A 21,188-nucleotide genomic window follows, 5' to 3' on the forward strand; every position below is an offset into this window, starting at 1 on the left:
CGAGAAAAAAGGGGGGTCCCAAAACGCGTTTTCCCATTCATTTTTCCATAGGGCGGTTGGACTCACTTTTAGCTCGAACGGCTGAATAGATTTACATGAAACTTGGCAAAATTGTAGATATGGTTTGCCCGACGTGCCTTTGCTATGTCTCAATATATGTGCTCCAGTGGATTTTGAGAAATTAACGTTTAAAAAAATATATATATCTGTGACAGCGCTCCGGTTAGCGCCCCGGTTCGCGTACCTGACGCGTAACGGAACTTCGCGAAGCGAAGCTGATTGGCTCTCCGGTGTCTGTCAACATTCTAAACAGCCCGGAGCGGCCGCCATCTTGTCTCTCGGTAGGTTCGAGAGACAAGATGTGGTGAAAAAAGAAGGGGGAAATGAAGGAAAGGGGGCAAGGTAAACCCCTCCTGACCCCCTAGGATTGATGAGGGGGATATTAAAGTCCCCCGCGATTTTTCGCGGTAGAGGCGCTTCCCGGTACGCGAACCGGGCAGTTAACCGGCAGCGTAACGGGAGTCCGCCATCTTGTGTTTTTGGAGCATCCGGTTCGCGTACCGGGTAGCGTCCCGGTAAGCGTAACAAGGGGAAAACCAAGAGAAACAGTAAAAAAAAAATTAAGGGAATAGATTTCCAGCAAACTTGGCAAAATTGTAGGGACTGTTTGTTTGATGTGCCTTTGCAAGGCCTCAAGATATGTGCACGTGTGGATTTTGTCTAATTAAGGTTAAAACAAAATATATATATCTGTAAGCGTGCTCCGGCACGCTTACGTTACGGGTTTTGTTTGCGCTGCAGAGCCGATACGTCACGGTTATGCGACGCGTCATGAGGCGTCTCACGTGGCTACGTGATACGTCACGTAATAAAGAATATATTTTACAGCTATAGATATTAGCTTTTAAAAAACCAATGAAATTCACTGAAAAAACCATAGGTTATAGACCATATATAGTTAGGAATTTGCATTTACAAAACCTTGAAAATTCACTGAAAAAACCATAGGTTAGAGACCATATATAGTTAGCTGGACATTTTATTGACATAAAACCAATGAAATTCCATATATAGTTAGTTGCACTAACTATATATCGCGCACCCGCAATCCACTGCTGATGATGTCACATATTACATCATTCATGACATGGTCAGTGACATCACTGATGACATCACTGATGACATCTCAAATGACATCACTGATGACATCACTGATGACATCTCAAATGACATCACTGATGACATCATGACACACCAATACCAGTTACTACATACGCACTCACTGATTCCTACGTCTACACACACATTCACTCATTCACCCATACAATCACTCATACATACAGTCACTCATTATTACAACACTATCATATGCACTCATACACCTATGCAGACACTCACACACTGCCACTCATCCATGGAGTTACTCACACACCTAGTCAGTCCTGTAAAGAATCAATCACACTTCCATTTCCTCATCTATACAGTTAAACACAGAACACCATACTTCAGTGACATCACTGATGACATCACTGATGACATCTCAAATGACATCACTGATGACATCTCAAATGACATCACTGATGACATCATGACACACCAATACCAGTTACTACATACGCACTCACTGATTCCTACGTCTACACACACATTCACTCATTCACCCATACAATCACTCATACATACAGTCACTCATTATTACAACACTATCATATGCACTCATACACCTAGTCAGTCCTGTGAAGAATCAATCACACTTCGATTTCCTCATCTATACAGTTAAACACAGAACACCATACTTTTCACACATATACTAACACATACTTACTCTCTTATACAATCACTGATACAAGTACACATTGATATGCACAGAGTCACACACCTCCCAGCCAGCCACACACACACTCAGTCTTCCATACATCCACTCATTCTTCAATATGTAAAACATATTTAAACTTTACAAAAACACACAGACACTAGATGATGTCATCAGTGATGTCATTTGAGATGTCATCAGTGATGTCATCAGTGATGTCATTTGAGATGTCATCAGTGATGTCACTGACCATGTCATGAATGATGTAATATGTGACATCATCAGCAGTGGATTGCGGGTGCGCGATATATAGTTAGTGCAACTAACTATATATGGAATTTCATTGGTTTTATGTCAATAAAATGTCCAGCTAACTATATATGGTCTCTAACCTATGGTTTTTTCAGTGAATTTTCAAGGTTTTGTAAATGCAAATTCCTAACTATATATGGTCTATAACCTATGGTTTTTTCAGTGAATATATATATATATATATATATATATATATATATATATATATATATATTACCTACTGGCGGTCGCCAGTAGGTATATATAGTTAGGATTTTTTCTCTATGGGTTTTTTGAAAATTCTATGTCTAATAACTTTGGCGTTTGTGGACGGAATTGGCTGAAATTTTCAGGAAAATGGCACATTTTGTTTCTGAGCAGCCCTTGAAAATTTGGGGGGGGTTCGTCCAGGGGGGGCCGAGAAAAAAGGGGGGTCCCAAAACGTGTTTTTAACATTGAGTTTTCCATAGGGCGGTTGGCCTCACTTTTAGCCCGAACGGCTGAATGGATTTGCACGAAACTTGGCAAAATTGTAGGGACTGGTAGCCCGATGTGCCTTTTGTAGGTCTCAATATATGTGCTCCAGTGGATTTTGAGAAATTAACGTTTAAAAAAAGATATATATCTGTAAGCGCGGACCAGGCAGCGCTCTGGTTCGCGGACTTTTCGCGCAACGGAGCTTTGTGAAGCGAAGCTGATTGGTTCTCCGGCGTCTGTCAACATTCCAAACAGTCCGTAGCGGCCGCCATCTTGTCTCTCGGTAGGATCGAGAGACAAGAGGAGGTCAAAACAAAGGGGGAAATAACTATAAGGGGGCATAGTAGATCCTCGCTGACCCCCTAGGTTTGATGTGGAGGTTTTAAAAGGGCCCCGCGGGGCAAAAAAAAATAATAAAAATAATAATTGAACGGCTGAATGGATTTGCACGAAACTTGGCAAAATATTAGGGACTGGTAGCCCGATGTGCCTTTGCTAGGTCTCAATATATGTGCTCCAGTGGATTTTGAGAAATTAACGTTCAAAAAAAGATATATATCTGTAACAGCGCTCCGCTTCGCGTAACGGAGGTTTGCGAAGCTGATTGGTCATTCTGTCACTGGGCTATAGTTGGGCTACATCTGGCTGATATTTGGGCTACATTTGTTTTTTTGTGTGTCTGGCGGCCATCTTTGGGCTACATTGGGCTACATTGGGCTTCATTGGGCTACATTCGGCTAATTAGCAAATAGCTCATCGCAAACTAGGAATGGTAAAGAATCGCTATTTATTCCTTAAAGTTCGCTATTTAGGAAATGCAAATAACTTTGATGATACATATGGCGGTTCATCTCTAACAAGATAAGAAGCATAGGGATAGATTTATGATGACTGGCGCATCACCAGGGATGTGTTAGTCATTCTGTGCCGCTGTTCCGTCACCTATGGTGTGCTGCATTTACAATGCGGCGCATCATGGGGCAAAAACAGCACAGATGCGTGATGTATCTGTGCCGTAAAGGTGGCGCATTGCTGGAGTTGTATCGCAAGTGTGATGAAGCTCCAGCAAGGGTCGGGGGTGCCCCTGTCGCAGGGTTTCTGTTCTCACACAGAACTGTGGACAGAGGATTGGAACCTCGGCGAATTAGGGTGTCCCAAAACTCACGTTAGTAATCAAAAACTATTTAGCAAGCTAGGTACAGTGTCACATTGGATATAACAAACTCTCAATGTTTAGACAATCCAGAATATGAACTTATAGTACCTCAGGATACGTGGAACTCATGAACAGTCGGTCGTTATAGATTTCTTAGAAACCAGAACATGGAGTTAAGAAGAACAGATGTGTATTTGAAATGTTTATTTACTAATGCCGTCTTCTCAGGCGTAGTACCTTAGATAATAAAAGTACACATATTATCAGTAGCAAAATTACCAGCATAGTTACTAGTACATAAAAAGTGAATGGTGATAGTATGTTAACATGCTGTAAATGAATAAGAGTTAGCAACACTTATAAGCAGCCGCGGGCCGTGGAGGGAGTTACGGTGAGGCAGGGAGGCGGGGAGGGGGAGAAGCAGGGTGGAGAATACAAGTACACATATTATCAGTAGCAAAATTACCAGCATAGTTACTAGTACATAAAAAGCGAATGGTGACAGTATGTTAACATGCTGTAAATGAATAAGAGTTAGCAACACTTATAAGCAGCCGCGGGCCGTGGAGGGAGTTACGGTGGGGCAGGGAGGCGGGGAGGGGGAGGGGCAAGGTAGAGAGGGCTCCACCCTGCTTCTCCCCCTCCCCGCCTCCCTGCCCCATCGTAACTCCCTCCACGGCCCGCGGCTGCTTATATCTCACCCTCCCTAATACACATATTATATTATTTGCTAAGAAGGTCTCTTTGTGTTGGTTTAGGGCGTGCCCATACTTTAGTGTCTTAGATTTGAAGGAATCACATCAGCATACACCAGCTCTCTCTTCATGTGAACCGCATCAACTGTTGTGTATGTGTGTTCGGCAAAGCAATATAAAACCCGCCTCATGCCCAGAATTGGCAGAAGTTGCACTTATGTTATGAGTATGAAGTCGTGGAGATCAGACCTCATAACAATTCTGTATCGTGTTGTTCTTGAAACTTTAGCACTCGCTGTACAGATATAGTTTAACAAGTAAAGCAGATAGTAGACCAATAACATATTATTCTCATGTAAACCACGATGAACTACTAGGTGGAAAGCTAAAGCAACAACTAAGTGTCGTGTGCAGAAGTTGCAAAAAAGGAAAAATGGCGTTTAAACCGGTAATGAGCCCATGCTAACTTAACACGGTGTAAAGATATCCAGGACCTAGATGACACCTCCTCATGATCCGGAAACGAACTGAATAAGATAATAGAAGTGCCATCTCATGAGAGCAGATTGCAAGTTTATATGTGGACGGTCCGCAAGGTAAAGCATTAAAAACTAGGAAAATTCAATGCTAAAAAAAAATAAAACAGCCAAGTACTTTATCGAGTCTTAAGCCAATAGGCAAGGTAAATAATAAAAACTTGACAAATAAGTCAATGAATTGTCAATGAAATGCTAGTACTCAGCATATCAAACATGAAAAAGGTCTATGACATAACTGTGTATGCAAAATAAGCTGCAACAGCCTCCAATAGGAAGTCACCGTCTTCATCCGAAAACAGTTCAGCCATCCAATTTAAAAGCGGAAAAGAACATACGTGCTCTCCCAGCACCGGATCCTCTATCACCATCAGAGGACAGCTCGGTGGGTTTTCAAGAAAGCTGTGTTCCAAGAAAGACTGTGCTGCCGCCTGTAAATTCCAGGGACCAAATAGTCCATGCATCAATGCCACAGCCATAATCCTTTCGCCAGGACAAATCAACTCGTGAGTAATGATAGGAGTCATCAGCTGATTAAAGTCGACGTCAGGAGAAACCGGTCCGCAGAGACACAAATCAATGGCCCAATCGAAATCACAGGTCAGGCAGTGAAATACAGGCTGGACACAGGTGAAGTAGGAGAACCGAAAAGATAATCCATATGCCGTGCTTAATATCGCCAACGGCATTGTGCCATAATATTCTAGCATGCGATTGCGGAACAGTGTCAGCAGCTGCAGGGTCGGAGGTTGCATAGGAGGGACATCCATATTTAAAAATGTAAAAAAGCACAAGAGCGTCCGCTGGTAATGCAAGTAAAAATGCCAATCCACGAACCAGAGTGCAGAAAATACAATGAAAGGGAGCAGGGATGACTCCAAAGATTTTCTCAAATGAAGTCACGAGACCACTGGTAACAACTTTAAAAAAGTGTGCCAGGGATTTTGTGGAGGATGCGTTAAAGATAGTCGGAAACATGTTGCTGAAATTGAAAGGCAAACCTGTGTACGGGTGTTCGCTATGTGAAGTACGAAAGTTTCACGGGCCGAACTCAAGGCCACCTCTCTCTGAGACAAAAGAGCTCTTATTCTTGCCATGCCGTTGAAACGTGTCCCAAGGTTGGTATTTGTGGCCAGATTGAAAACTCCCTATGTTCATGTGTGGGAGGAAATAGAACATTTCTGCAGCAAATAACCCGTTCACTTACTGTTACGATAAAAGGAATACTTTTAATTAACTCAGAACAATCTTCATTATTGAGCATCAAATAACTACCATTTTCCAACAACTTGAACGTGGGGATGATAGCAGGAACTGGCGTGCCTTGCAACACGCAAGCCATATTTGGTCGGTTTTTGTTGCATGAATCGTGTAACTGTATGTGCCTACACATTAGTGAATGATCTGGCGTCTCAGTGCATTCCTCTCCATTCAGATAAACTTCTTGATCATCTTTGAAACATCTGTATGTGTATGGAAGCGACCAGATGAACAAAAGCACTACCTAAAGGTTCATAAAGACCTATTGGTATATATTTCATACAATTTGAAAACTTATATAAAGCAAAAGGCAGCGTTATTAAACCGTGGATAAGGCATGTTGCCAAAAAACCCGCAATCCTCTGCTGATGATGTCACTGAGCATGTCATGAATGATGTAATATGTGACATCATCAGCAGTGGATTATGGGTAATAGTATCTCTAGTTTACTCCCCTATAGCTGTCTTTCTTTTAACATAAGTGTGTGTTTCCTTCCCTTATACTTACTGTTTTTGGTTCGCTTCCAGTTCGCGTACCAGCGAGCGAACTAGGAAGCGAACTAAGAGAAATAGAGGTTGGCACAGTTCCAAATATTGTACCAATTTTTTAATAACGGGGAGGTAGTTCTGAAAAGAACTTTTTTTTTTTTTTTCTGAACATTTTTTTACTGTTTTTGAATTTTTCTGAACAGTTTTATATTTTTTGGGGTTTTTCTTGGAGGGGGCAATGAAAACGATTCATTGTAAAGGGCTCAACAGGAGCAACAAAACAAAAAAAAGAAGTATTTATTATTTTGGGCGTTTCGGACAAACTTGCATATGATAGTCAATAGCTCTGTTGATCAGAGTGATGCTTCTTTCTCCGTAGGAAATGAATCCATCGCAAAATACGCAGGTGTGTTTTACTTCACCAAATCTCATTTGTATATTTGGCACCATCTCCCTGCCCTCTGGTCCCGTTACTTCCGGTACAACAGATCTTCTGGCGATAATAGGGAGATTATCTAGGTCGTTCCGAAACTGTGCAGCACTGTAGTTGTTAGGATGCCACCTAGTCATATGGCGATGCATTGTGTAGTTTCCGAAACTGTATTTTTTGTCGGTCCCTCTGGACAGTCTATCTTGACATATAAGGCAAGTTACGTATCTTGCATTTACTTTTTTCTGACCTTTGGGAATTTAAAAAAATTGCCAAATGAAGTTTTCTTTCCGGTGAGACGTCTTGGGCTGCTCAGGCAAAAACTGCCTCTCTTCGTGCTCGTCCTCCTGTTCCTCTTCTTCTTCTTCTTGTTGAATTACAACTTGAGCAGGTGGTCCACTCTTCCTTGGATGTGGTGGAGGTGGTGGGGAAGCACCAGCTGAAGCTACTAAAGAAGCCATTGCTCAGTGATCACAAAGGGTCTTTCTCTCACAATGATGAAAGTCAGAGTGAGGAAAGAAGGAGGGATTTTCATCATTTGGGAAAAACAAGAGTTCTCAACCAATCAAAAGTGTTCATTTTAGATTATATGACCTAGTCTTACATCATTAGGAAACCAAAAGTGAAATGAACCAATGAAAAGTGTTATTACCAAGTCACATGACTTGCTGTGTTTACGTTAAGCGCTTTGCAGGGCCTCCCGGTTTGCTTCCAGAAACCTGCGCTTTGGCACTCGCTTCGCGTACCAGTTCGCTAACGTAGCACGTCATATGACGTATCACGCGACAACGTGAAACGTCATGCGGACGGGAGGCGTCACGATGTTGTTTTCTAACGCGGCACTTGCGGTAAAGAAACGTTTACCGGCTCGCGGTCTATTTCGCGGCATCAAGGTCAGCTAACGGGAAGCTTCCCGATTCGCGAAGCGGGAACGAAGAAAAAAAAATATTTAAAAAAAAAATTATTCATAAACATATAAAATATATTTTTGGATTTAAAGAAGAATACATTTTACAGCTACAGATATTAGCTGTTAAAAAACCAATGAAATTCACAGAAAAAACCATAGGTTATAGACCATATATAGTTAGGAATTAGCATTTACAAAACCTTGAAAATTCACTGAAAAAACCATAGGTTATAGACCATATATAGTTAGGAATTAGCATTTAGAAAACCTTATTTTACTCACACAAAACCATTGAAATTCCATATATAGTTAGTTGCACTAACTATATATCGCGCACCCGCAATCCACTGCTGATGATGTCACATATTACATCATTCATGACATGGTCAGTGACATCACTGATGACATCACTGATGACATCTCAAATGACATCACTGATGACAACATCCAGTGACTGTATGTTTCTGTAAAGTTAAAATATGTCTTAGATATTGAAGAATGAGTGGATGTATAAGTGTCTGGATGAAGGATTTAGTAGGTGCGTGACTGACTGTATGAGTGAGTGATTAAATGTGTCTCACTGAATGCATGGGTTAGTGACTAAACTGTCTTAATTTGTGCATCATTATGTCTGTTGTGATGTAAACTGCTGCATGTGTTGATCATTAGCTATACGAGAGGCTATATGTGTTATTAATTGGTTGCCCAAGTATTTCTATGGGAGATTGAGTTTGTGTGGGGGTGGCTGGGAGGTGTGTGACTCTGTGCATAGATGTGTGAGCAGTTGATTCACTAGGTGTATGAGTTCAAGAGTGCATGTGGAAAAAGCTACATGGGCGGTTGACTGTGTGCATGAGTGTATTGATGAGTGAATGGATATCTCAATGCTACATGTCATAGTAAGTACATATGTAAAACACAGTACATGTGAGAGTTGGCATATATAAATAACTGTGCATGAGAGCCACTGAATGTGTGAGTGGCTGTATGGATCATTGTGAACTTGTATCAGGGATTGTATAAGAGAGTAAATATGTGTTAGTATATGTTTGAATAAGTAAGGTGTGTATAACTGTATAGTTGAGGAAATGGAGGTGAGATTGTTTCTTTGCATGACTGACTAGGTGTGTGAGTAACTCCATGGATGAGTGACAGTGTGTGAGTGTCTGTATACACTGAGTGTATCTAAGGTTATATTAGAGTCTGAAGAGGTTTATCGTATTAGCACAAGAATGATGTCAAATGAGATGTCATCAGTGATGTCATCAGTGATGTCATTTGAGATGTCATCAGTGATGTCATCAGTGATGTCACTGACCATGTCATGAATGATGTAATATGTGACATCATCAGCAGTGGATTGCGGGTGCGCGATATATAGTTAGTGCAACTAACTATATATGGAATTTCAATGGTTTTGTGTGAGTAAAATAAGGTTTTCTAAATGCTAATTCCTAACTATATATGGTCTATAACCTATGGTTTTTTCAGTGAATTTTCAAGGTTTTGTAAATGCTAATTCCTAACTATATATGGTCTATAACCTATGGTTTTTTCTGTGAATATATATATATATATATATATATATATATATATATATATATATATATATATATATATATTATATATATATTCAAACACAGAGTTGCCCCCAAAGATGACGCCACAACACACCATGCTATTCCATTACTCCTGGGATTTATTCAGGCAAAGAACGCACACAAATGAGCCAAACGCGTTTCGGGCGTAACGACGCCCTTGTTCACTGGCAAATGGAAGCCCCATCAAAGCAGTCCACCTAAGCACATTATAATGTCCCGCCCATGTGGGCGTGTGCTGCAAGAATTCTGGTAGCTGTAGTCCGCTTTTAAATACAAACCCCAGTGGGCGATGAGGGCCTCCACACAAAATAAACAGTCTTACCCCAGTGGGTATGTGCTAGAGTGAGGCTGAACGCTGATAACATCCTCCTCGGAGGGGACACGGTGTTCGCCTGGTGCCTCTTCGTCTTTTGCACCGGCGACCTGCAGTTCCGCAGTGGGGCCTCATCGCGGCTGGGCACAGCCGCTATACCTTCAAACACAGAGTTGCCCCCAAAGATGACGCCACAACACACCGTGCTATTCCATTACTCCTGGGATTTATTCAGCCAAAGACCGCACACAAATGAGCCAAACGCGTTTCGGGCGTAACAACGCCCTTGTTCACTGGCAAATGGAAGCCCCATCAAAGCAGTCCACCTAAGCACATTATAATGTCCCGCCCATGTGGGCGTGTGCTGCAAGAATTCTGGTAGCTGTAGTCTGCTTTTAAATACAAACCCCAGTGGGCGATGATGGCCTCCACACAAAATAAACAGTCTTACCCCAGTGGGTATGTGCTAGAGTGAGGCTGAACGCTGATAACATCCTCCTCGGAGGGGACACGGTGTTCGCCTGGTGCCTCTTCGTCTTTTGCACCGGCGACCTGCAGTTCCGCAGTGGGGCCTCATCGCGGCTGGGCACAGCCGCTATACCTTCAAACACAGAGTTGCCCCCAAAGATGACTCCACAACACACCGTGCTATTCCATTACTCCTGGGATTTATTCAGCCAAAGACCGCACACAAATGAGCCAAACGCGTTTCAGGCGTAACGACGCCCTTGTTCACTGGCAAATGGAAGCCCCATCAAAGCAGTCCACCTAAGCACATTATAATGTCCCGCCCATGTGGGCGTGTGCTGCAAGAATTCTGGTAGCTGTAGTCCGCTTTTAAATACAAACCCCAGTGGGCGATGAGGGCCTCCACACAAAATAAACAGTCTTACCCCAGTGGGTATGTGATAGAGTGAGGCTGAACGCTGATAACATCCTCCTTGGAGGGGACACGGTGTTCGCCTGGTGCCTCTTCGTCTTTTGCACCGGCGACCTGCAGTTCCGCAGTGGGGCCTCATCGCGGCTGGGCACAGCCGCTATACCTTCAAACACAGAGTTGCCCCCAAAGATGACGCCACAACACACCGTGCTATTCCATTACTCCTGGGATTTATTCAGCCAAAGACCGCACACAAATGAGCCAAACGCGTTTCGGGCGTAACGACGCCCTTGTTCACAGGCAAATGGAAGCCCCATCAAAGCAGTCCACCTAAGCACATTATAATGTCCCGCCCATGTGGGCGTGTGCTGCAAGAATTCTGGTAACTGTAGTCTGCTTTTAAATACAAACCCCAGTGGGCGATGAGGGCCTCCACACAAAATAAACAGTCTTACCCCAGTGGGTATGTGCTAGAGTGAGGCTGAACGCTGATAACATCCTCCTCGGAGGGGACACGATGTTCGCCTGGTGCCTCTTCGTCTTTTGCACCGGCGACCTGCAGTTCCGCAGTGGGGCCTCATCGCGGCTGGGCACAGCCGCTATACCTTTAAACACAGAGTTGCCCCCAAAGATGACGCCACAACACACCGTGCTATTCCATTACTCCTGGGATTTATTCAGCCAAAGACCGCACACAAATGAGCCAAACACGTTTCGGGCGTAACAACGCCCTTGTTCACTGGCAAATGGAAGCCCCATCAAAGCAGTCCACCTAAGCACATTATAATGTCCCGCCCATGTGGGCGTGTGCTGCAAGAATTCTGGTAGCTGTAGTCTGCTTTTAAATACAAACCCTAGTGGGCGATGAGGGCCTCCACACAAAGTAAACAGTCTTACCCCAGTGGGTATGTGCTAGAGTGAGGCTGAACGCTGATAACATCCTCCTCGGAGGGGACAGGGTGTTCGCCTGGTGCCTCTTCGTCTTTTGCACCGGAGACCTGCAGTTCCGCAGTGGGGCCTCATCGCGGCTGGGCACAGCCGCTATACCTTCAAACACAGAGTTGCCCCCAAAGATGACGCCACAACACACCGTGCTATTCCATTACTCCTGGGATTTATTCAGCCAAAGACCGCACACAAATGAGCCAAACGCGTTTCGGGTGTAACAACGCCCTTGTTCACTGGCAAATGGAAGCCCCATCAAAGCAGTCCACCTAAGCACATTATAATGTCCCGCCCATGTGGGCGTGTGCTGCAAGAATTCTGGTAGCTGTAGTCCGCTTTTAAATACAAACCCCAGTGGGCGATGAGGGCCTCCACACAAAATAAACAGTCTTACCCCAGTGGGTATGTGCTAGAGTGAGGCTGAACGCTGATAACATCCTCCTTGGAGGGGACACGGTGTTCGCCTGGTGCTTCTTCGTCTTTTGCACCGGCGACCTGCAGTTCCGCAGTGGGGCCTCATCGCGGCTGGGCACAGCCGCTATACCTTCAAACACAGAGTTGCCCCCAAAGATGACGCCACAACACACCGTGCTATTCCATTACTCCTGGGATTTATTCAGCCAAAGACCGCACACAAATGAGCTAAACGCGTTTCGGGCGTAACGACGCCCTTGTTCACTGGCAAATGGAAGCCCCATCAAAGCAGTCCACCTAAGCACATTATAATGTCCCGCCCATGTGGGCGTGTGCTGCAAGAATTCTGGTAGCTGTAGTCCGCTTTTAAATACAAACCCCAGTGGGCGATGAGGGCCTCCACACAAAATAAACAGTCTTACCCCAGTGGGTATGTGCTAGAGTGAGGCTAAACGCTGATAACATCCTCCTCGGAGGGGACACGGTGTTTGCCTGGTGCCTCTTCGTCTTTTGCACCGGCGACCTGCAGTTCCGCAGTGGGGCCTCATCGTGGCTGGGCACAGCCGCTATACCTTCAAACACAGAGTTGCCCCCAAAGATGACGCCACAACACACCGTGCTATTCCATTACTCCTGGGATTTATTCAGCCAAAGACCGCACACAAATGAGCTAAACGCGTTTCGGGCGTAACGACGCTCTTGTTCACTGGCAAATGGAAGCCCCATCAAAGCAGTCCACCTAAGCACATTATAATGTCCCGCCCATGTGGGCGTGTGCTGCAAGAATTCTGGTAGCTGTAGTCCGCTCACTGAAAATAGCAATCCGGATTTAGCTATTGCCCTCCCCCAAGGCTTCTCCATCTTTAGACAGGACAGACCGAAAGGGAGAGGAGGAGGAGTAGCATTAATATTGAAAAACTGTTTTTCCTGTCATACCTTTAACCTAGACCCCCTAAAAGACACTGAAGGGCTCGGTTTTTCAATTAAACTTAATGATTCCTCGTCCTTCTCAGGTGGACTTATCTACCGCCCACCCGGCATTCCCTCCAATTTTCTAGATACTCTTACCGATACTTTGGGTCATTTTCTGCTTAGATACCCCCATTTCACGCTGCTTGGGGATTTTAACCTTCACCTCGAATCCAATTCCGAGCAACAGGCCATAAACTTCTTACAGACCCTAGATATTTTTAACCTTCAGCAAAATGTGTCTTTGCCTACCCACGCCCTTGGACATACACTTGACGGTGTGTGCTCCAACTTTCCCTCCCTCACAACCCTTCCCCCTGTCCCTCAAATTTGGACGGATCATTGCCTGATCCCTTTCCATATTAAAACTTCCCGCCCACCTACGTCCAACAAACCCAATTCTCACCCTGACAATTCCGTAAACTGGAAAAAAATGCAAGAAGCTTTCGAACTCGACCCTATCCCTCAATCTCAAGTCCCCATCTTCACCGGAGACCTTGAATCTGACGCTAACCTCTTCCACGGATGGATCACTCAAGAAGTCAGTGCACGGGTCCCCCCCAATCGCTCCCGTAGACCAGACAAAAAACTTAAATCTAATGCCCCCTGGTTTACTCCCGATATAGCCACGTCACGTCTTTCCTGTAGAAGGGCCGAACGTAATTGGCGCAGAACGTATGATACTGCTGACCGTCTAGCATACATTCAACTAAGGAAAGAATACCACTCCAACATAAAATCAGCCAAAAAATCTTTCTACATCAAAGCCATCAACAACTCCAACCAAAAACAAAAAACACTTTTTTCCATAGTGAAATCGTTCACCCAGCCCAAAACCCTACAAACTGAAATACCCCCATCCCAAGAATTATGTAACAAAATAGCTGATTACTTTGAGGAAAAAATTGACGCTATTCAAAAGGATTTTTCACCCACCCAAGCTAGCCAATTCTCACAGGGTCACCCTCCAAAAACACCCCCCGAGTTTACTTTAAAAAAATTCTCGCCGGTTACCCTAGACCTAACCAGAGAGGTTATCCTGGCTTGCAAATCCGGGTCGCCCTCCGACCCCTGCCCCCAAAAAATTTTACACCAACTCATTGACGTGGTTAACCCAATAATCAATAAAATTGTCAATACCTCTCTAATCACGGGCTGTGTCCCTCGCTTGTGGAAACAGGGAATAGTCAAACCCCTGATGAAGAAAGCTAACAAACCCCCCTCAGATCTCACCAACCTTCGGCCAATCTCACTCCTTCCAGCCTTAGGTAAAATTACAGAACATATGGTATACAGGGAACTCAAACAATATCTTGAAGCTCACAATATACTACATCCGCAACAATCTGGTTTTCGCCCCAATCACTCCACCGAAACTGCTTTGATCGAGCTCACTGACTCGATTAAAATGCTACAAGACCAGGAGGAGGAGCCAAGCCGGCAACCGCAATGGCTGCTTAGTCCCTCGGCTCCGATCACCATCTCATCCTGAGACCACATCCTGTATGCACTACCGCAGCGAGACGGTGTGCGCGGGGACATGAAAGCGTCCGCTTCCCGAGGGTGAAGCCCCGAGGTCCGTGCCTGCTTCTGGAGGCGAGTTAGGGTCGGCGAACTTTGCGGACCGCGACGGCCCTGAGACCGGGGCCTCGGCTGGACTGAAGCGGGTCCCTGAGTGCATAACAGCGGCCGCCGGTGACCTGGAGGGACCGGTCAGCTCCGTGGTGGTGTGTAGCGGCAGTTTTTCGGGCGGGCCCATATTGGCGGACTGTGCGCAAGTGTGAGGACCGTGCATATCATTCTGCCTCCATGGGGACGGATGGTGCGACACGGTCTTCGATAGTTCTCCGCCGAGAAGTGTTTTGTCCCGCTCATGGCGGGAGGCTCCCGAATTTCCAACGAACCGCCGCTCAGCTGAACTAACCCCGGCGGTGCCTTTTAATTGCTCTTGGTTACACCGCTTGCCGCCTTGCTGCCTGTGCCGCGGCCCCGCTCCGGCCCTGCTCGGCCCCGTGTGACTATGGAGAAGGGGTACATGCTACACGGGGGGCACGGACCGGATCTACATCTTGGCGATTTGATGGCTTCCCTAGCTGCCCTCCATGACACCTTGGTTCAGGGCGCCCGATTACTGGGGGGCAAGTTGGACGGGGTGGCCCTCGCGGTGGAACGAATGAGATCGGCTGACCCGTCAGCACATGGCGAGACGCCGTCTTCGACACCCAGAAGCTTCAAGATGGCGCCCATTACTGCAGCTGGAGGATCAGAACCACCGTGCCTCGTAACATTCCATGATCGTGCCCCTGGATGCACTGGACAGTTCAGCGGCGCTGGACTACATTTGACTTATGGACCCTTTTCCTGCGACCTGCTGCCGGAGATCCTGGTGCTGCTCCTGTCGTTTTCGGACATTGCCATGTTGTTCTCCTGTGTTACCTCGTTGCATGATGTGTGGGAGGTCTGTTTTCAAGCTGGGTCTTGCCCGTCGCACTTGCTGGAGTTTGGTAATGTTGCTGGATCTGGTGATATACGTAAGACTGGACAGGGATGACTAACTCTCCTTCGGGTCCTCGTCTTTTGGGCTGGGTGCTGTGAGGGTTACGCGACACGTTGCCTTCCTTAATGCTGCGCTGGGTTGATTTTGTCCCTTGTGACTAGTATACTCTGATCTGACTTTTGCTGCTTTGGTTCCCATCCTGTGTGACTATAATGATTATGTGAGGAGAGGCCGAGGGTCTGCTGTAACTTTGCTTTTTATTTTTGTTTTTGGTTTATGCTGCATGGGGTACTGTTTTCATAACGTGGTTGTTATAGTGGATGTTGCTGATATGGGGGGCGGAATGTGCTGTTTTTTTAGCCAATCCTGTTCCATGCTTATTACTGCTTCCGCTCCGCTCGCAATAGTCCCGTCTGTCTACATTTTGCTCAATGATGACCCCTTGTACGTTTAGGTTTTGATTGCCGGCTGGGGGCGCTGAATGCCCGGGAGCGAGTCTGTCTCTCTCCTCCTCCACTCTTTATATTTTTCCCTACTGTGGGGCAGTTCCGGGGCGACAGGCACACTGTTAGTGGGTTTGGCCATAGCCATTACAGGGGTGCGGGGTGGAGGGTGCGGGGGGGGGGTTGTTATTTTAGTTTGTTTTGTTCTATGGTCTCTATCGCTCTTTTCCGGCTTTGGGAGGGTTCTTTCCTCTTTACTAGGGTTGGCTGTCTCTGGGTCGCACACCTTCTTTTTTTCTGTGTCTTCACAAGCTTTTCTTTCCTGTTCTTGGGGGTGGGCTCTCTGGGTTTACACCCAGAAATGTTGATTCTGTAAAACTGCTTGTTGTCCAGTCTTACCGCTGCGGCTGCTCAAATTCTATACTTGCCGAACTCATAGCCTATCTCTGATGGTAAATGGGGTGGTTCCCCCTTGTTTCTACTGTATCCCCTTATGTATGGTGTGTAGTCCTTGTTGTTGCAGCCCCCTTTCTTCTTCTAAATTTAAAATGAAACCCTCATATCCTGTGTAGCGCACCCCGCAATCACGTCTGGTGTATTTTGTACTATCCTGAGTGTAGATTCATCTACGGTTATCCTGTTTTTATTGACTGTCTTTGTGGCCGGCCACGATGGTTGTAGGCTTACGCATGTATCTCCTACTTATCACAATAAAGGTTTTAAAAAAAAAAATTAAAAAAAAATGCTACAAGACCAGAAACTGAACGTCGTCCTCATCCTTTTAGACCTTACTGCGGCGTTCGACACCATCTCTCATACCATCCTGCTCAACAGACTGGTAGACATAGGGATCTCTGATGTGGCCCTAGCCTGGATAAAATCCTTTTTAACCGACAGATCCCAAACCGTCGCTCTCGGTCCCTTCCACTCCAACGAGAAGAGAGTCTCCTCGGGGGTCCCCCAGGGTTCCATCTTGAGCCCTCTCCTCTTCAATGTCTACCTCATCCCTCTCATATCCCTCATCGAGTCCTTCGGCATACCTGTAACATCGTATGCCGATGACACTCAACTCATCGTACCTTTGGAGAAGAACTCCACGAATGCAGAGCTGAACCTCAAAAACTGCTTGACAGCTGTCTTCCAATGGATGGACTTAAACCACCTCAAATGCAACTCCAGCAAAACTGAGATCCTCCCCATGGGGAAAAATACCACCTTCTGCCCAGCCCTCTGGTGGCCAGAAAACTCCGCTGCCCCCCCAAGACCGTAACCACTGCAAGGAACCTCGGCGTCCTGTTTGACAGTGCTCTCTCCTTTGAGCACCACGTCAGGACCGTAGCAGGCCGCTGTTTCGGTATCAAGTCCCTGAAAAAATTCTTCGACTTTCTACCTCTTGACTCCAGAAAAACGGTAACGGTAGCCCTAATAATCTCACGCTTGGATTATTGTAATGGTCTCCTTGCAGGAGCCAAAAAGTCCACACTTAACAAACTCCAAAGTGTCCTCCATACCGCAGCCCGACTCGTTAGGAAGCTGCCCAGAAAATCATCCATCTCCGCCGCTTTAAAATCTCTGCACTGGCTTCCCCTTCATAAAAGAATATTTTTCAAAATGCTGCTTGTCGCCTTCCGGGCCTTCAATGGCTCCGGCCCACGATACCTTACCAAACGTTTCCCTCATTACAACCCGTCTAGATCTCTACGTTCCTCCCACGACAACCTCATCCTCCCTGCCAAATTCAATCTGAAGACAAAAGGTGGCAAAACCGTACACCACTTGGCCTCTAAGGCCTGGAACCTCCTGCCCAAAAACCTGAGATTCGCAACCCACGAAAAACCTTTCAGAAAATTGCTCAAAACTTGGATCTACAGCCTCAAGGATGATTACATCAAAGCCGCCATATAACTCCTGTTCCTCCTATTACTTGCTTTGATCCTCTACCGGGAAATGTCAGCGCCAAGATGCTCCTTCCGGAGCGACCGTCGCGCTCTACAAATACCACCACAAATCACAAATCACAAACCCCAGTGGGCGATGAGGGCCTCCACACAAAATAAACAGTCTTACCCCAGTGGGTATGTGCTAGAGAGGCTAAACGCTGATAACATCCTCCTCGGAGGGGACACGGTGTTCGCCTGGTGCCTCTTCGTCTTTTGCACCGGCGACCTGCAGTTCCGCAGTGGGGCCTCATCGCGGCTGGGCACAGCCGCTATACCTTCAAACACAGAGTTGCCCCCAAAGATGACGCCACAACACACCGTGCTATTCCATTACTCCTGGGATTTATTCAGCCAAAGACCGCACACAAATGGGCCAAACGCGTTTCGGGCGTAACGACGCCCTTGTTCACTGGCAAATGGAAGCCCCATCAAAGCAGTCCACCTAAGCACATTATAATGTCCCGCCCATGTGGGCGTGTGCTGCAAGAATTCTGGTAGCTGTAGTCCGCTTTTAAATACAAACCCCAGTGGGCGATGAGGGCCTCCACACAAAATAAACAGTCTTACCCCAGTGGGTATGTGCTAGAGTGAGGCTGAACGCTGATAACATCCTCCTCGGAGGGGACACGGTGTTCGCCTGGTGCCTCTTCGTCTTTTGCACCGCCGACCTGCAGTTCCGCAGTGGGGCCTCATCGCGGCTGGGCACAGCCGCTATACCTTCAAACACAGAGTTGCCCCCAAAGATGACCCCTACAAGATGAGGAAGGGGCTTCAGGTTGCTGCCTTGTTGACGAGGCATCCAATTTTGTATTGGATTCTTGAATGAAGAGCCAATAGTGTTCCCTCAGGACTGGAGTCATGTGGTCAGTTTGCGTAGGTGACCAGGCAGACAGTTGAAAGAATGATAGATTCACAAAGGTGGGATAAGCTGTTGGGAGCACCAAAAGTACTGCATTTGCATAGTCGAGGCAGGAGATGATCAGTTTATAGACCACAATTCTTAGTAGATTAGGGGTCAGTTGAAGATTTATGTTTTCAGGGTGTAAAGAAAGTAATTAAGTGACTGTACTAGTTTATTGATGCACAGGATAAGGGCTAGGGAGCTGAGGATGATGAAACAGAGGGATTTTATAATAGGCAAGATAAGATATTGAGAGAGCATTTTTTTAGGGTGCTGGTGATTGCCTGCATTTGCTGCCCTGCGACGGCCACATGTAAGAGCAGGGGGAGCCAGCCGCCACCCCCTTGCTATGCCACTGGGATTAGTGCATGTATATAGATCATGAATATCAACAAGGGGTGGCCTCAGTTCACTTCAGCTGTACGTAATTTTGTGTGTGTACAGTGGTGCACACAGTGCCGGCTTTAGGGTGGTAGGTGTGGTGCACTGCACCAGGCGCCAAGCCAAGGGGTGCCATAGGTGCACCGAACTTGGCACTGGTCGCAGTACTCATAAGCCTATACTGTTGTCCTCCTTTCCATTTCATGACTTTGTTCCTCTTAAAAATCAGAAATAGACAACAACGTGAACAGATCATGCAGTCATGGATGACAGAGTCTTGCAGCCAACCCGTGCGTTGCAGTGAATTAAGACCCTCATTTATGAAAAGTTATGCATCGCTGCGAGAAAACAGCGATGTGTCACTTTTCATTGCACCCTCCTTGTGACACCAAAAATGTGTCATATTTACACCTCCTATCTGTGCTCGGCGGCGTAGGGTAGGTGCACCAGCAAGGACACGGGCAGTATGAGCCAAACCTGAAGGTTCAACCCCGCGGTACCTAACCCGCCGAATGCCCATGTGGCACATCTTCCCTGACCTTTAGGCATAGGATTATACCACAGAGGTAACTGACCCCCACACGTAAGGTGGCAGACACATGACAGTAGCATGCTGTTTATTTTAAGTATTTTCTTTATCCACTACACCTGATAGGTCCTGATGAATCGCGGGTAATATCCCTTTGCGAGAAACATGTTGACCAACTCTCCTCCTAAGCTCATCTAGGGCCAATTCACTTAACTGGTTGGCTCCTAGCGAGTTAGCTTCACGCTTTTAACTGCAGCGGGATACCCCCAGAATAAAAAAGTTTCCGGCATTCCCCCTACATTTTAAATCACCCCCTAGGCTACTTGCCTCGTTACCCACACACCCGCACTTCACCATAAGGCTGTTGGATACAAAAGATCTCCGCCAAATAGCCCCTATTTGAGGTGAGCCCGTTGGGGATTGCACCGCCTCCCCAACGAGGAGCAACCGCCGATGATGAAGCATGACACCCATATGGGTGTGTGAGGCAAATACATCCAACATAATGGATGCCCAAAGGTGTTACATCTACACCCTCGGTCACGCCAGACAAACACCACCCCCTCTCTAGGAACGCTTCAGCAACCCAGTTTTGTTTACATATTTACAGCATGACTCATGAGGTCGCAAGGAGTTACAGATATGTCAGTATTTCTGCCGTATCTGTAGGCGCAAAAATGACGTATTGGTGGAGTTTTTGACAAAAGTGACGCATCGCCAGCAATGGCTCATTACACATGGGCAAGACCCATGTTAAATGTGCTTGCGTCAGTCTTACACCTGCCATGAGGCAGGCGTAAGATAGTGGCGCATTTGCGTCCTAGAAGTGGCGCAGTGAAATCTAACAGATTTCACTGTGTCACTTCTACAATACTTCCTTGCGTCGGAACGCCCCCCCTGGTTCAGGTATAATGTGGCGCAGGGGTTTACAAAGTGACGCATCTATCTAAATGCGTCTCTTTGTAAATATGGCGCAACATGGCGCATTGTTTACACCAATGGTGTGTCACAATAAGTGACGCACCAGCGGCGCAAAAGTTTCGCAAGGGCCCAAAAATAAGCCCCTGAGTATTTGCACATTGGGAAGTGCCAAGGAGGCAAATAAAAACTCTTCCTCGCATCCTTCCTGCTGGTGGGTGTAATTGATTTCGACATTGGCAGTGGCACGGAGGCCTCAGCAGCATATAACGATCAGATTGGCTAATCAACAGCAATTGATCTTTAAAGTAGAGAGACACTGAAAGACCCTCAAAAGATGAATACAGACCATAATAGATAAAGGTATATTTAAGTACTGTGTTCTGGCTTTTGCACAACT

The 21,188-nt window shown here is 46.1% G+C and overlaps 1 protein-coding gene across 1 annotated transcript in view; it reads left to right on the plus strand.

The window, feature by feature from the left end:
- The window catches only part of LOC144790699 (cytochrome P450 2J2-like), a 205,153-nt gene that overhangs the window by 174,810 nt on the left and 9,155 nt on the right, over positions 1–21,188 (plus strand). The window lies entirely within an intron of this gene.

This window comes from Lissotriton helveticus, chromosome 11, assembly GCF_964261635.1.
Source record: "Lissotriton helveticus chromosome 11, aLisHel1.1, whole genome shotgun sequence".
Lineage (NCBI taxonomy): Eukaryota > Metazoa > Chordata > Amphibia > Caudata > Salamandridae > Lissotriton > Lissotriton helveticus.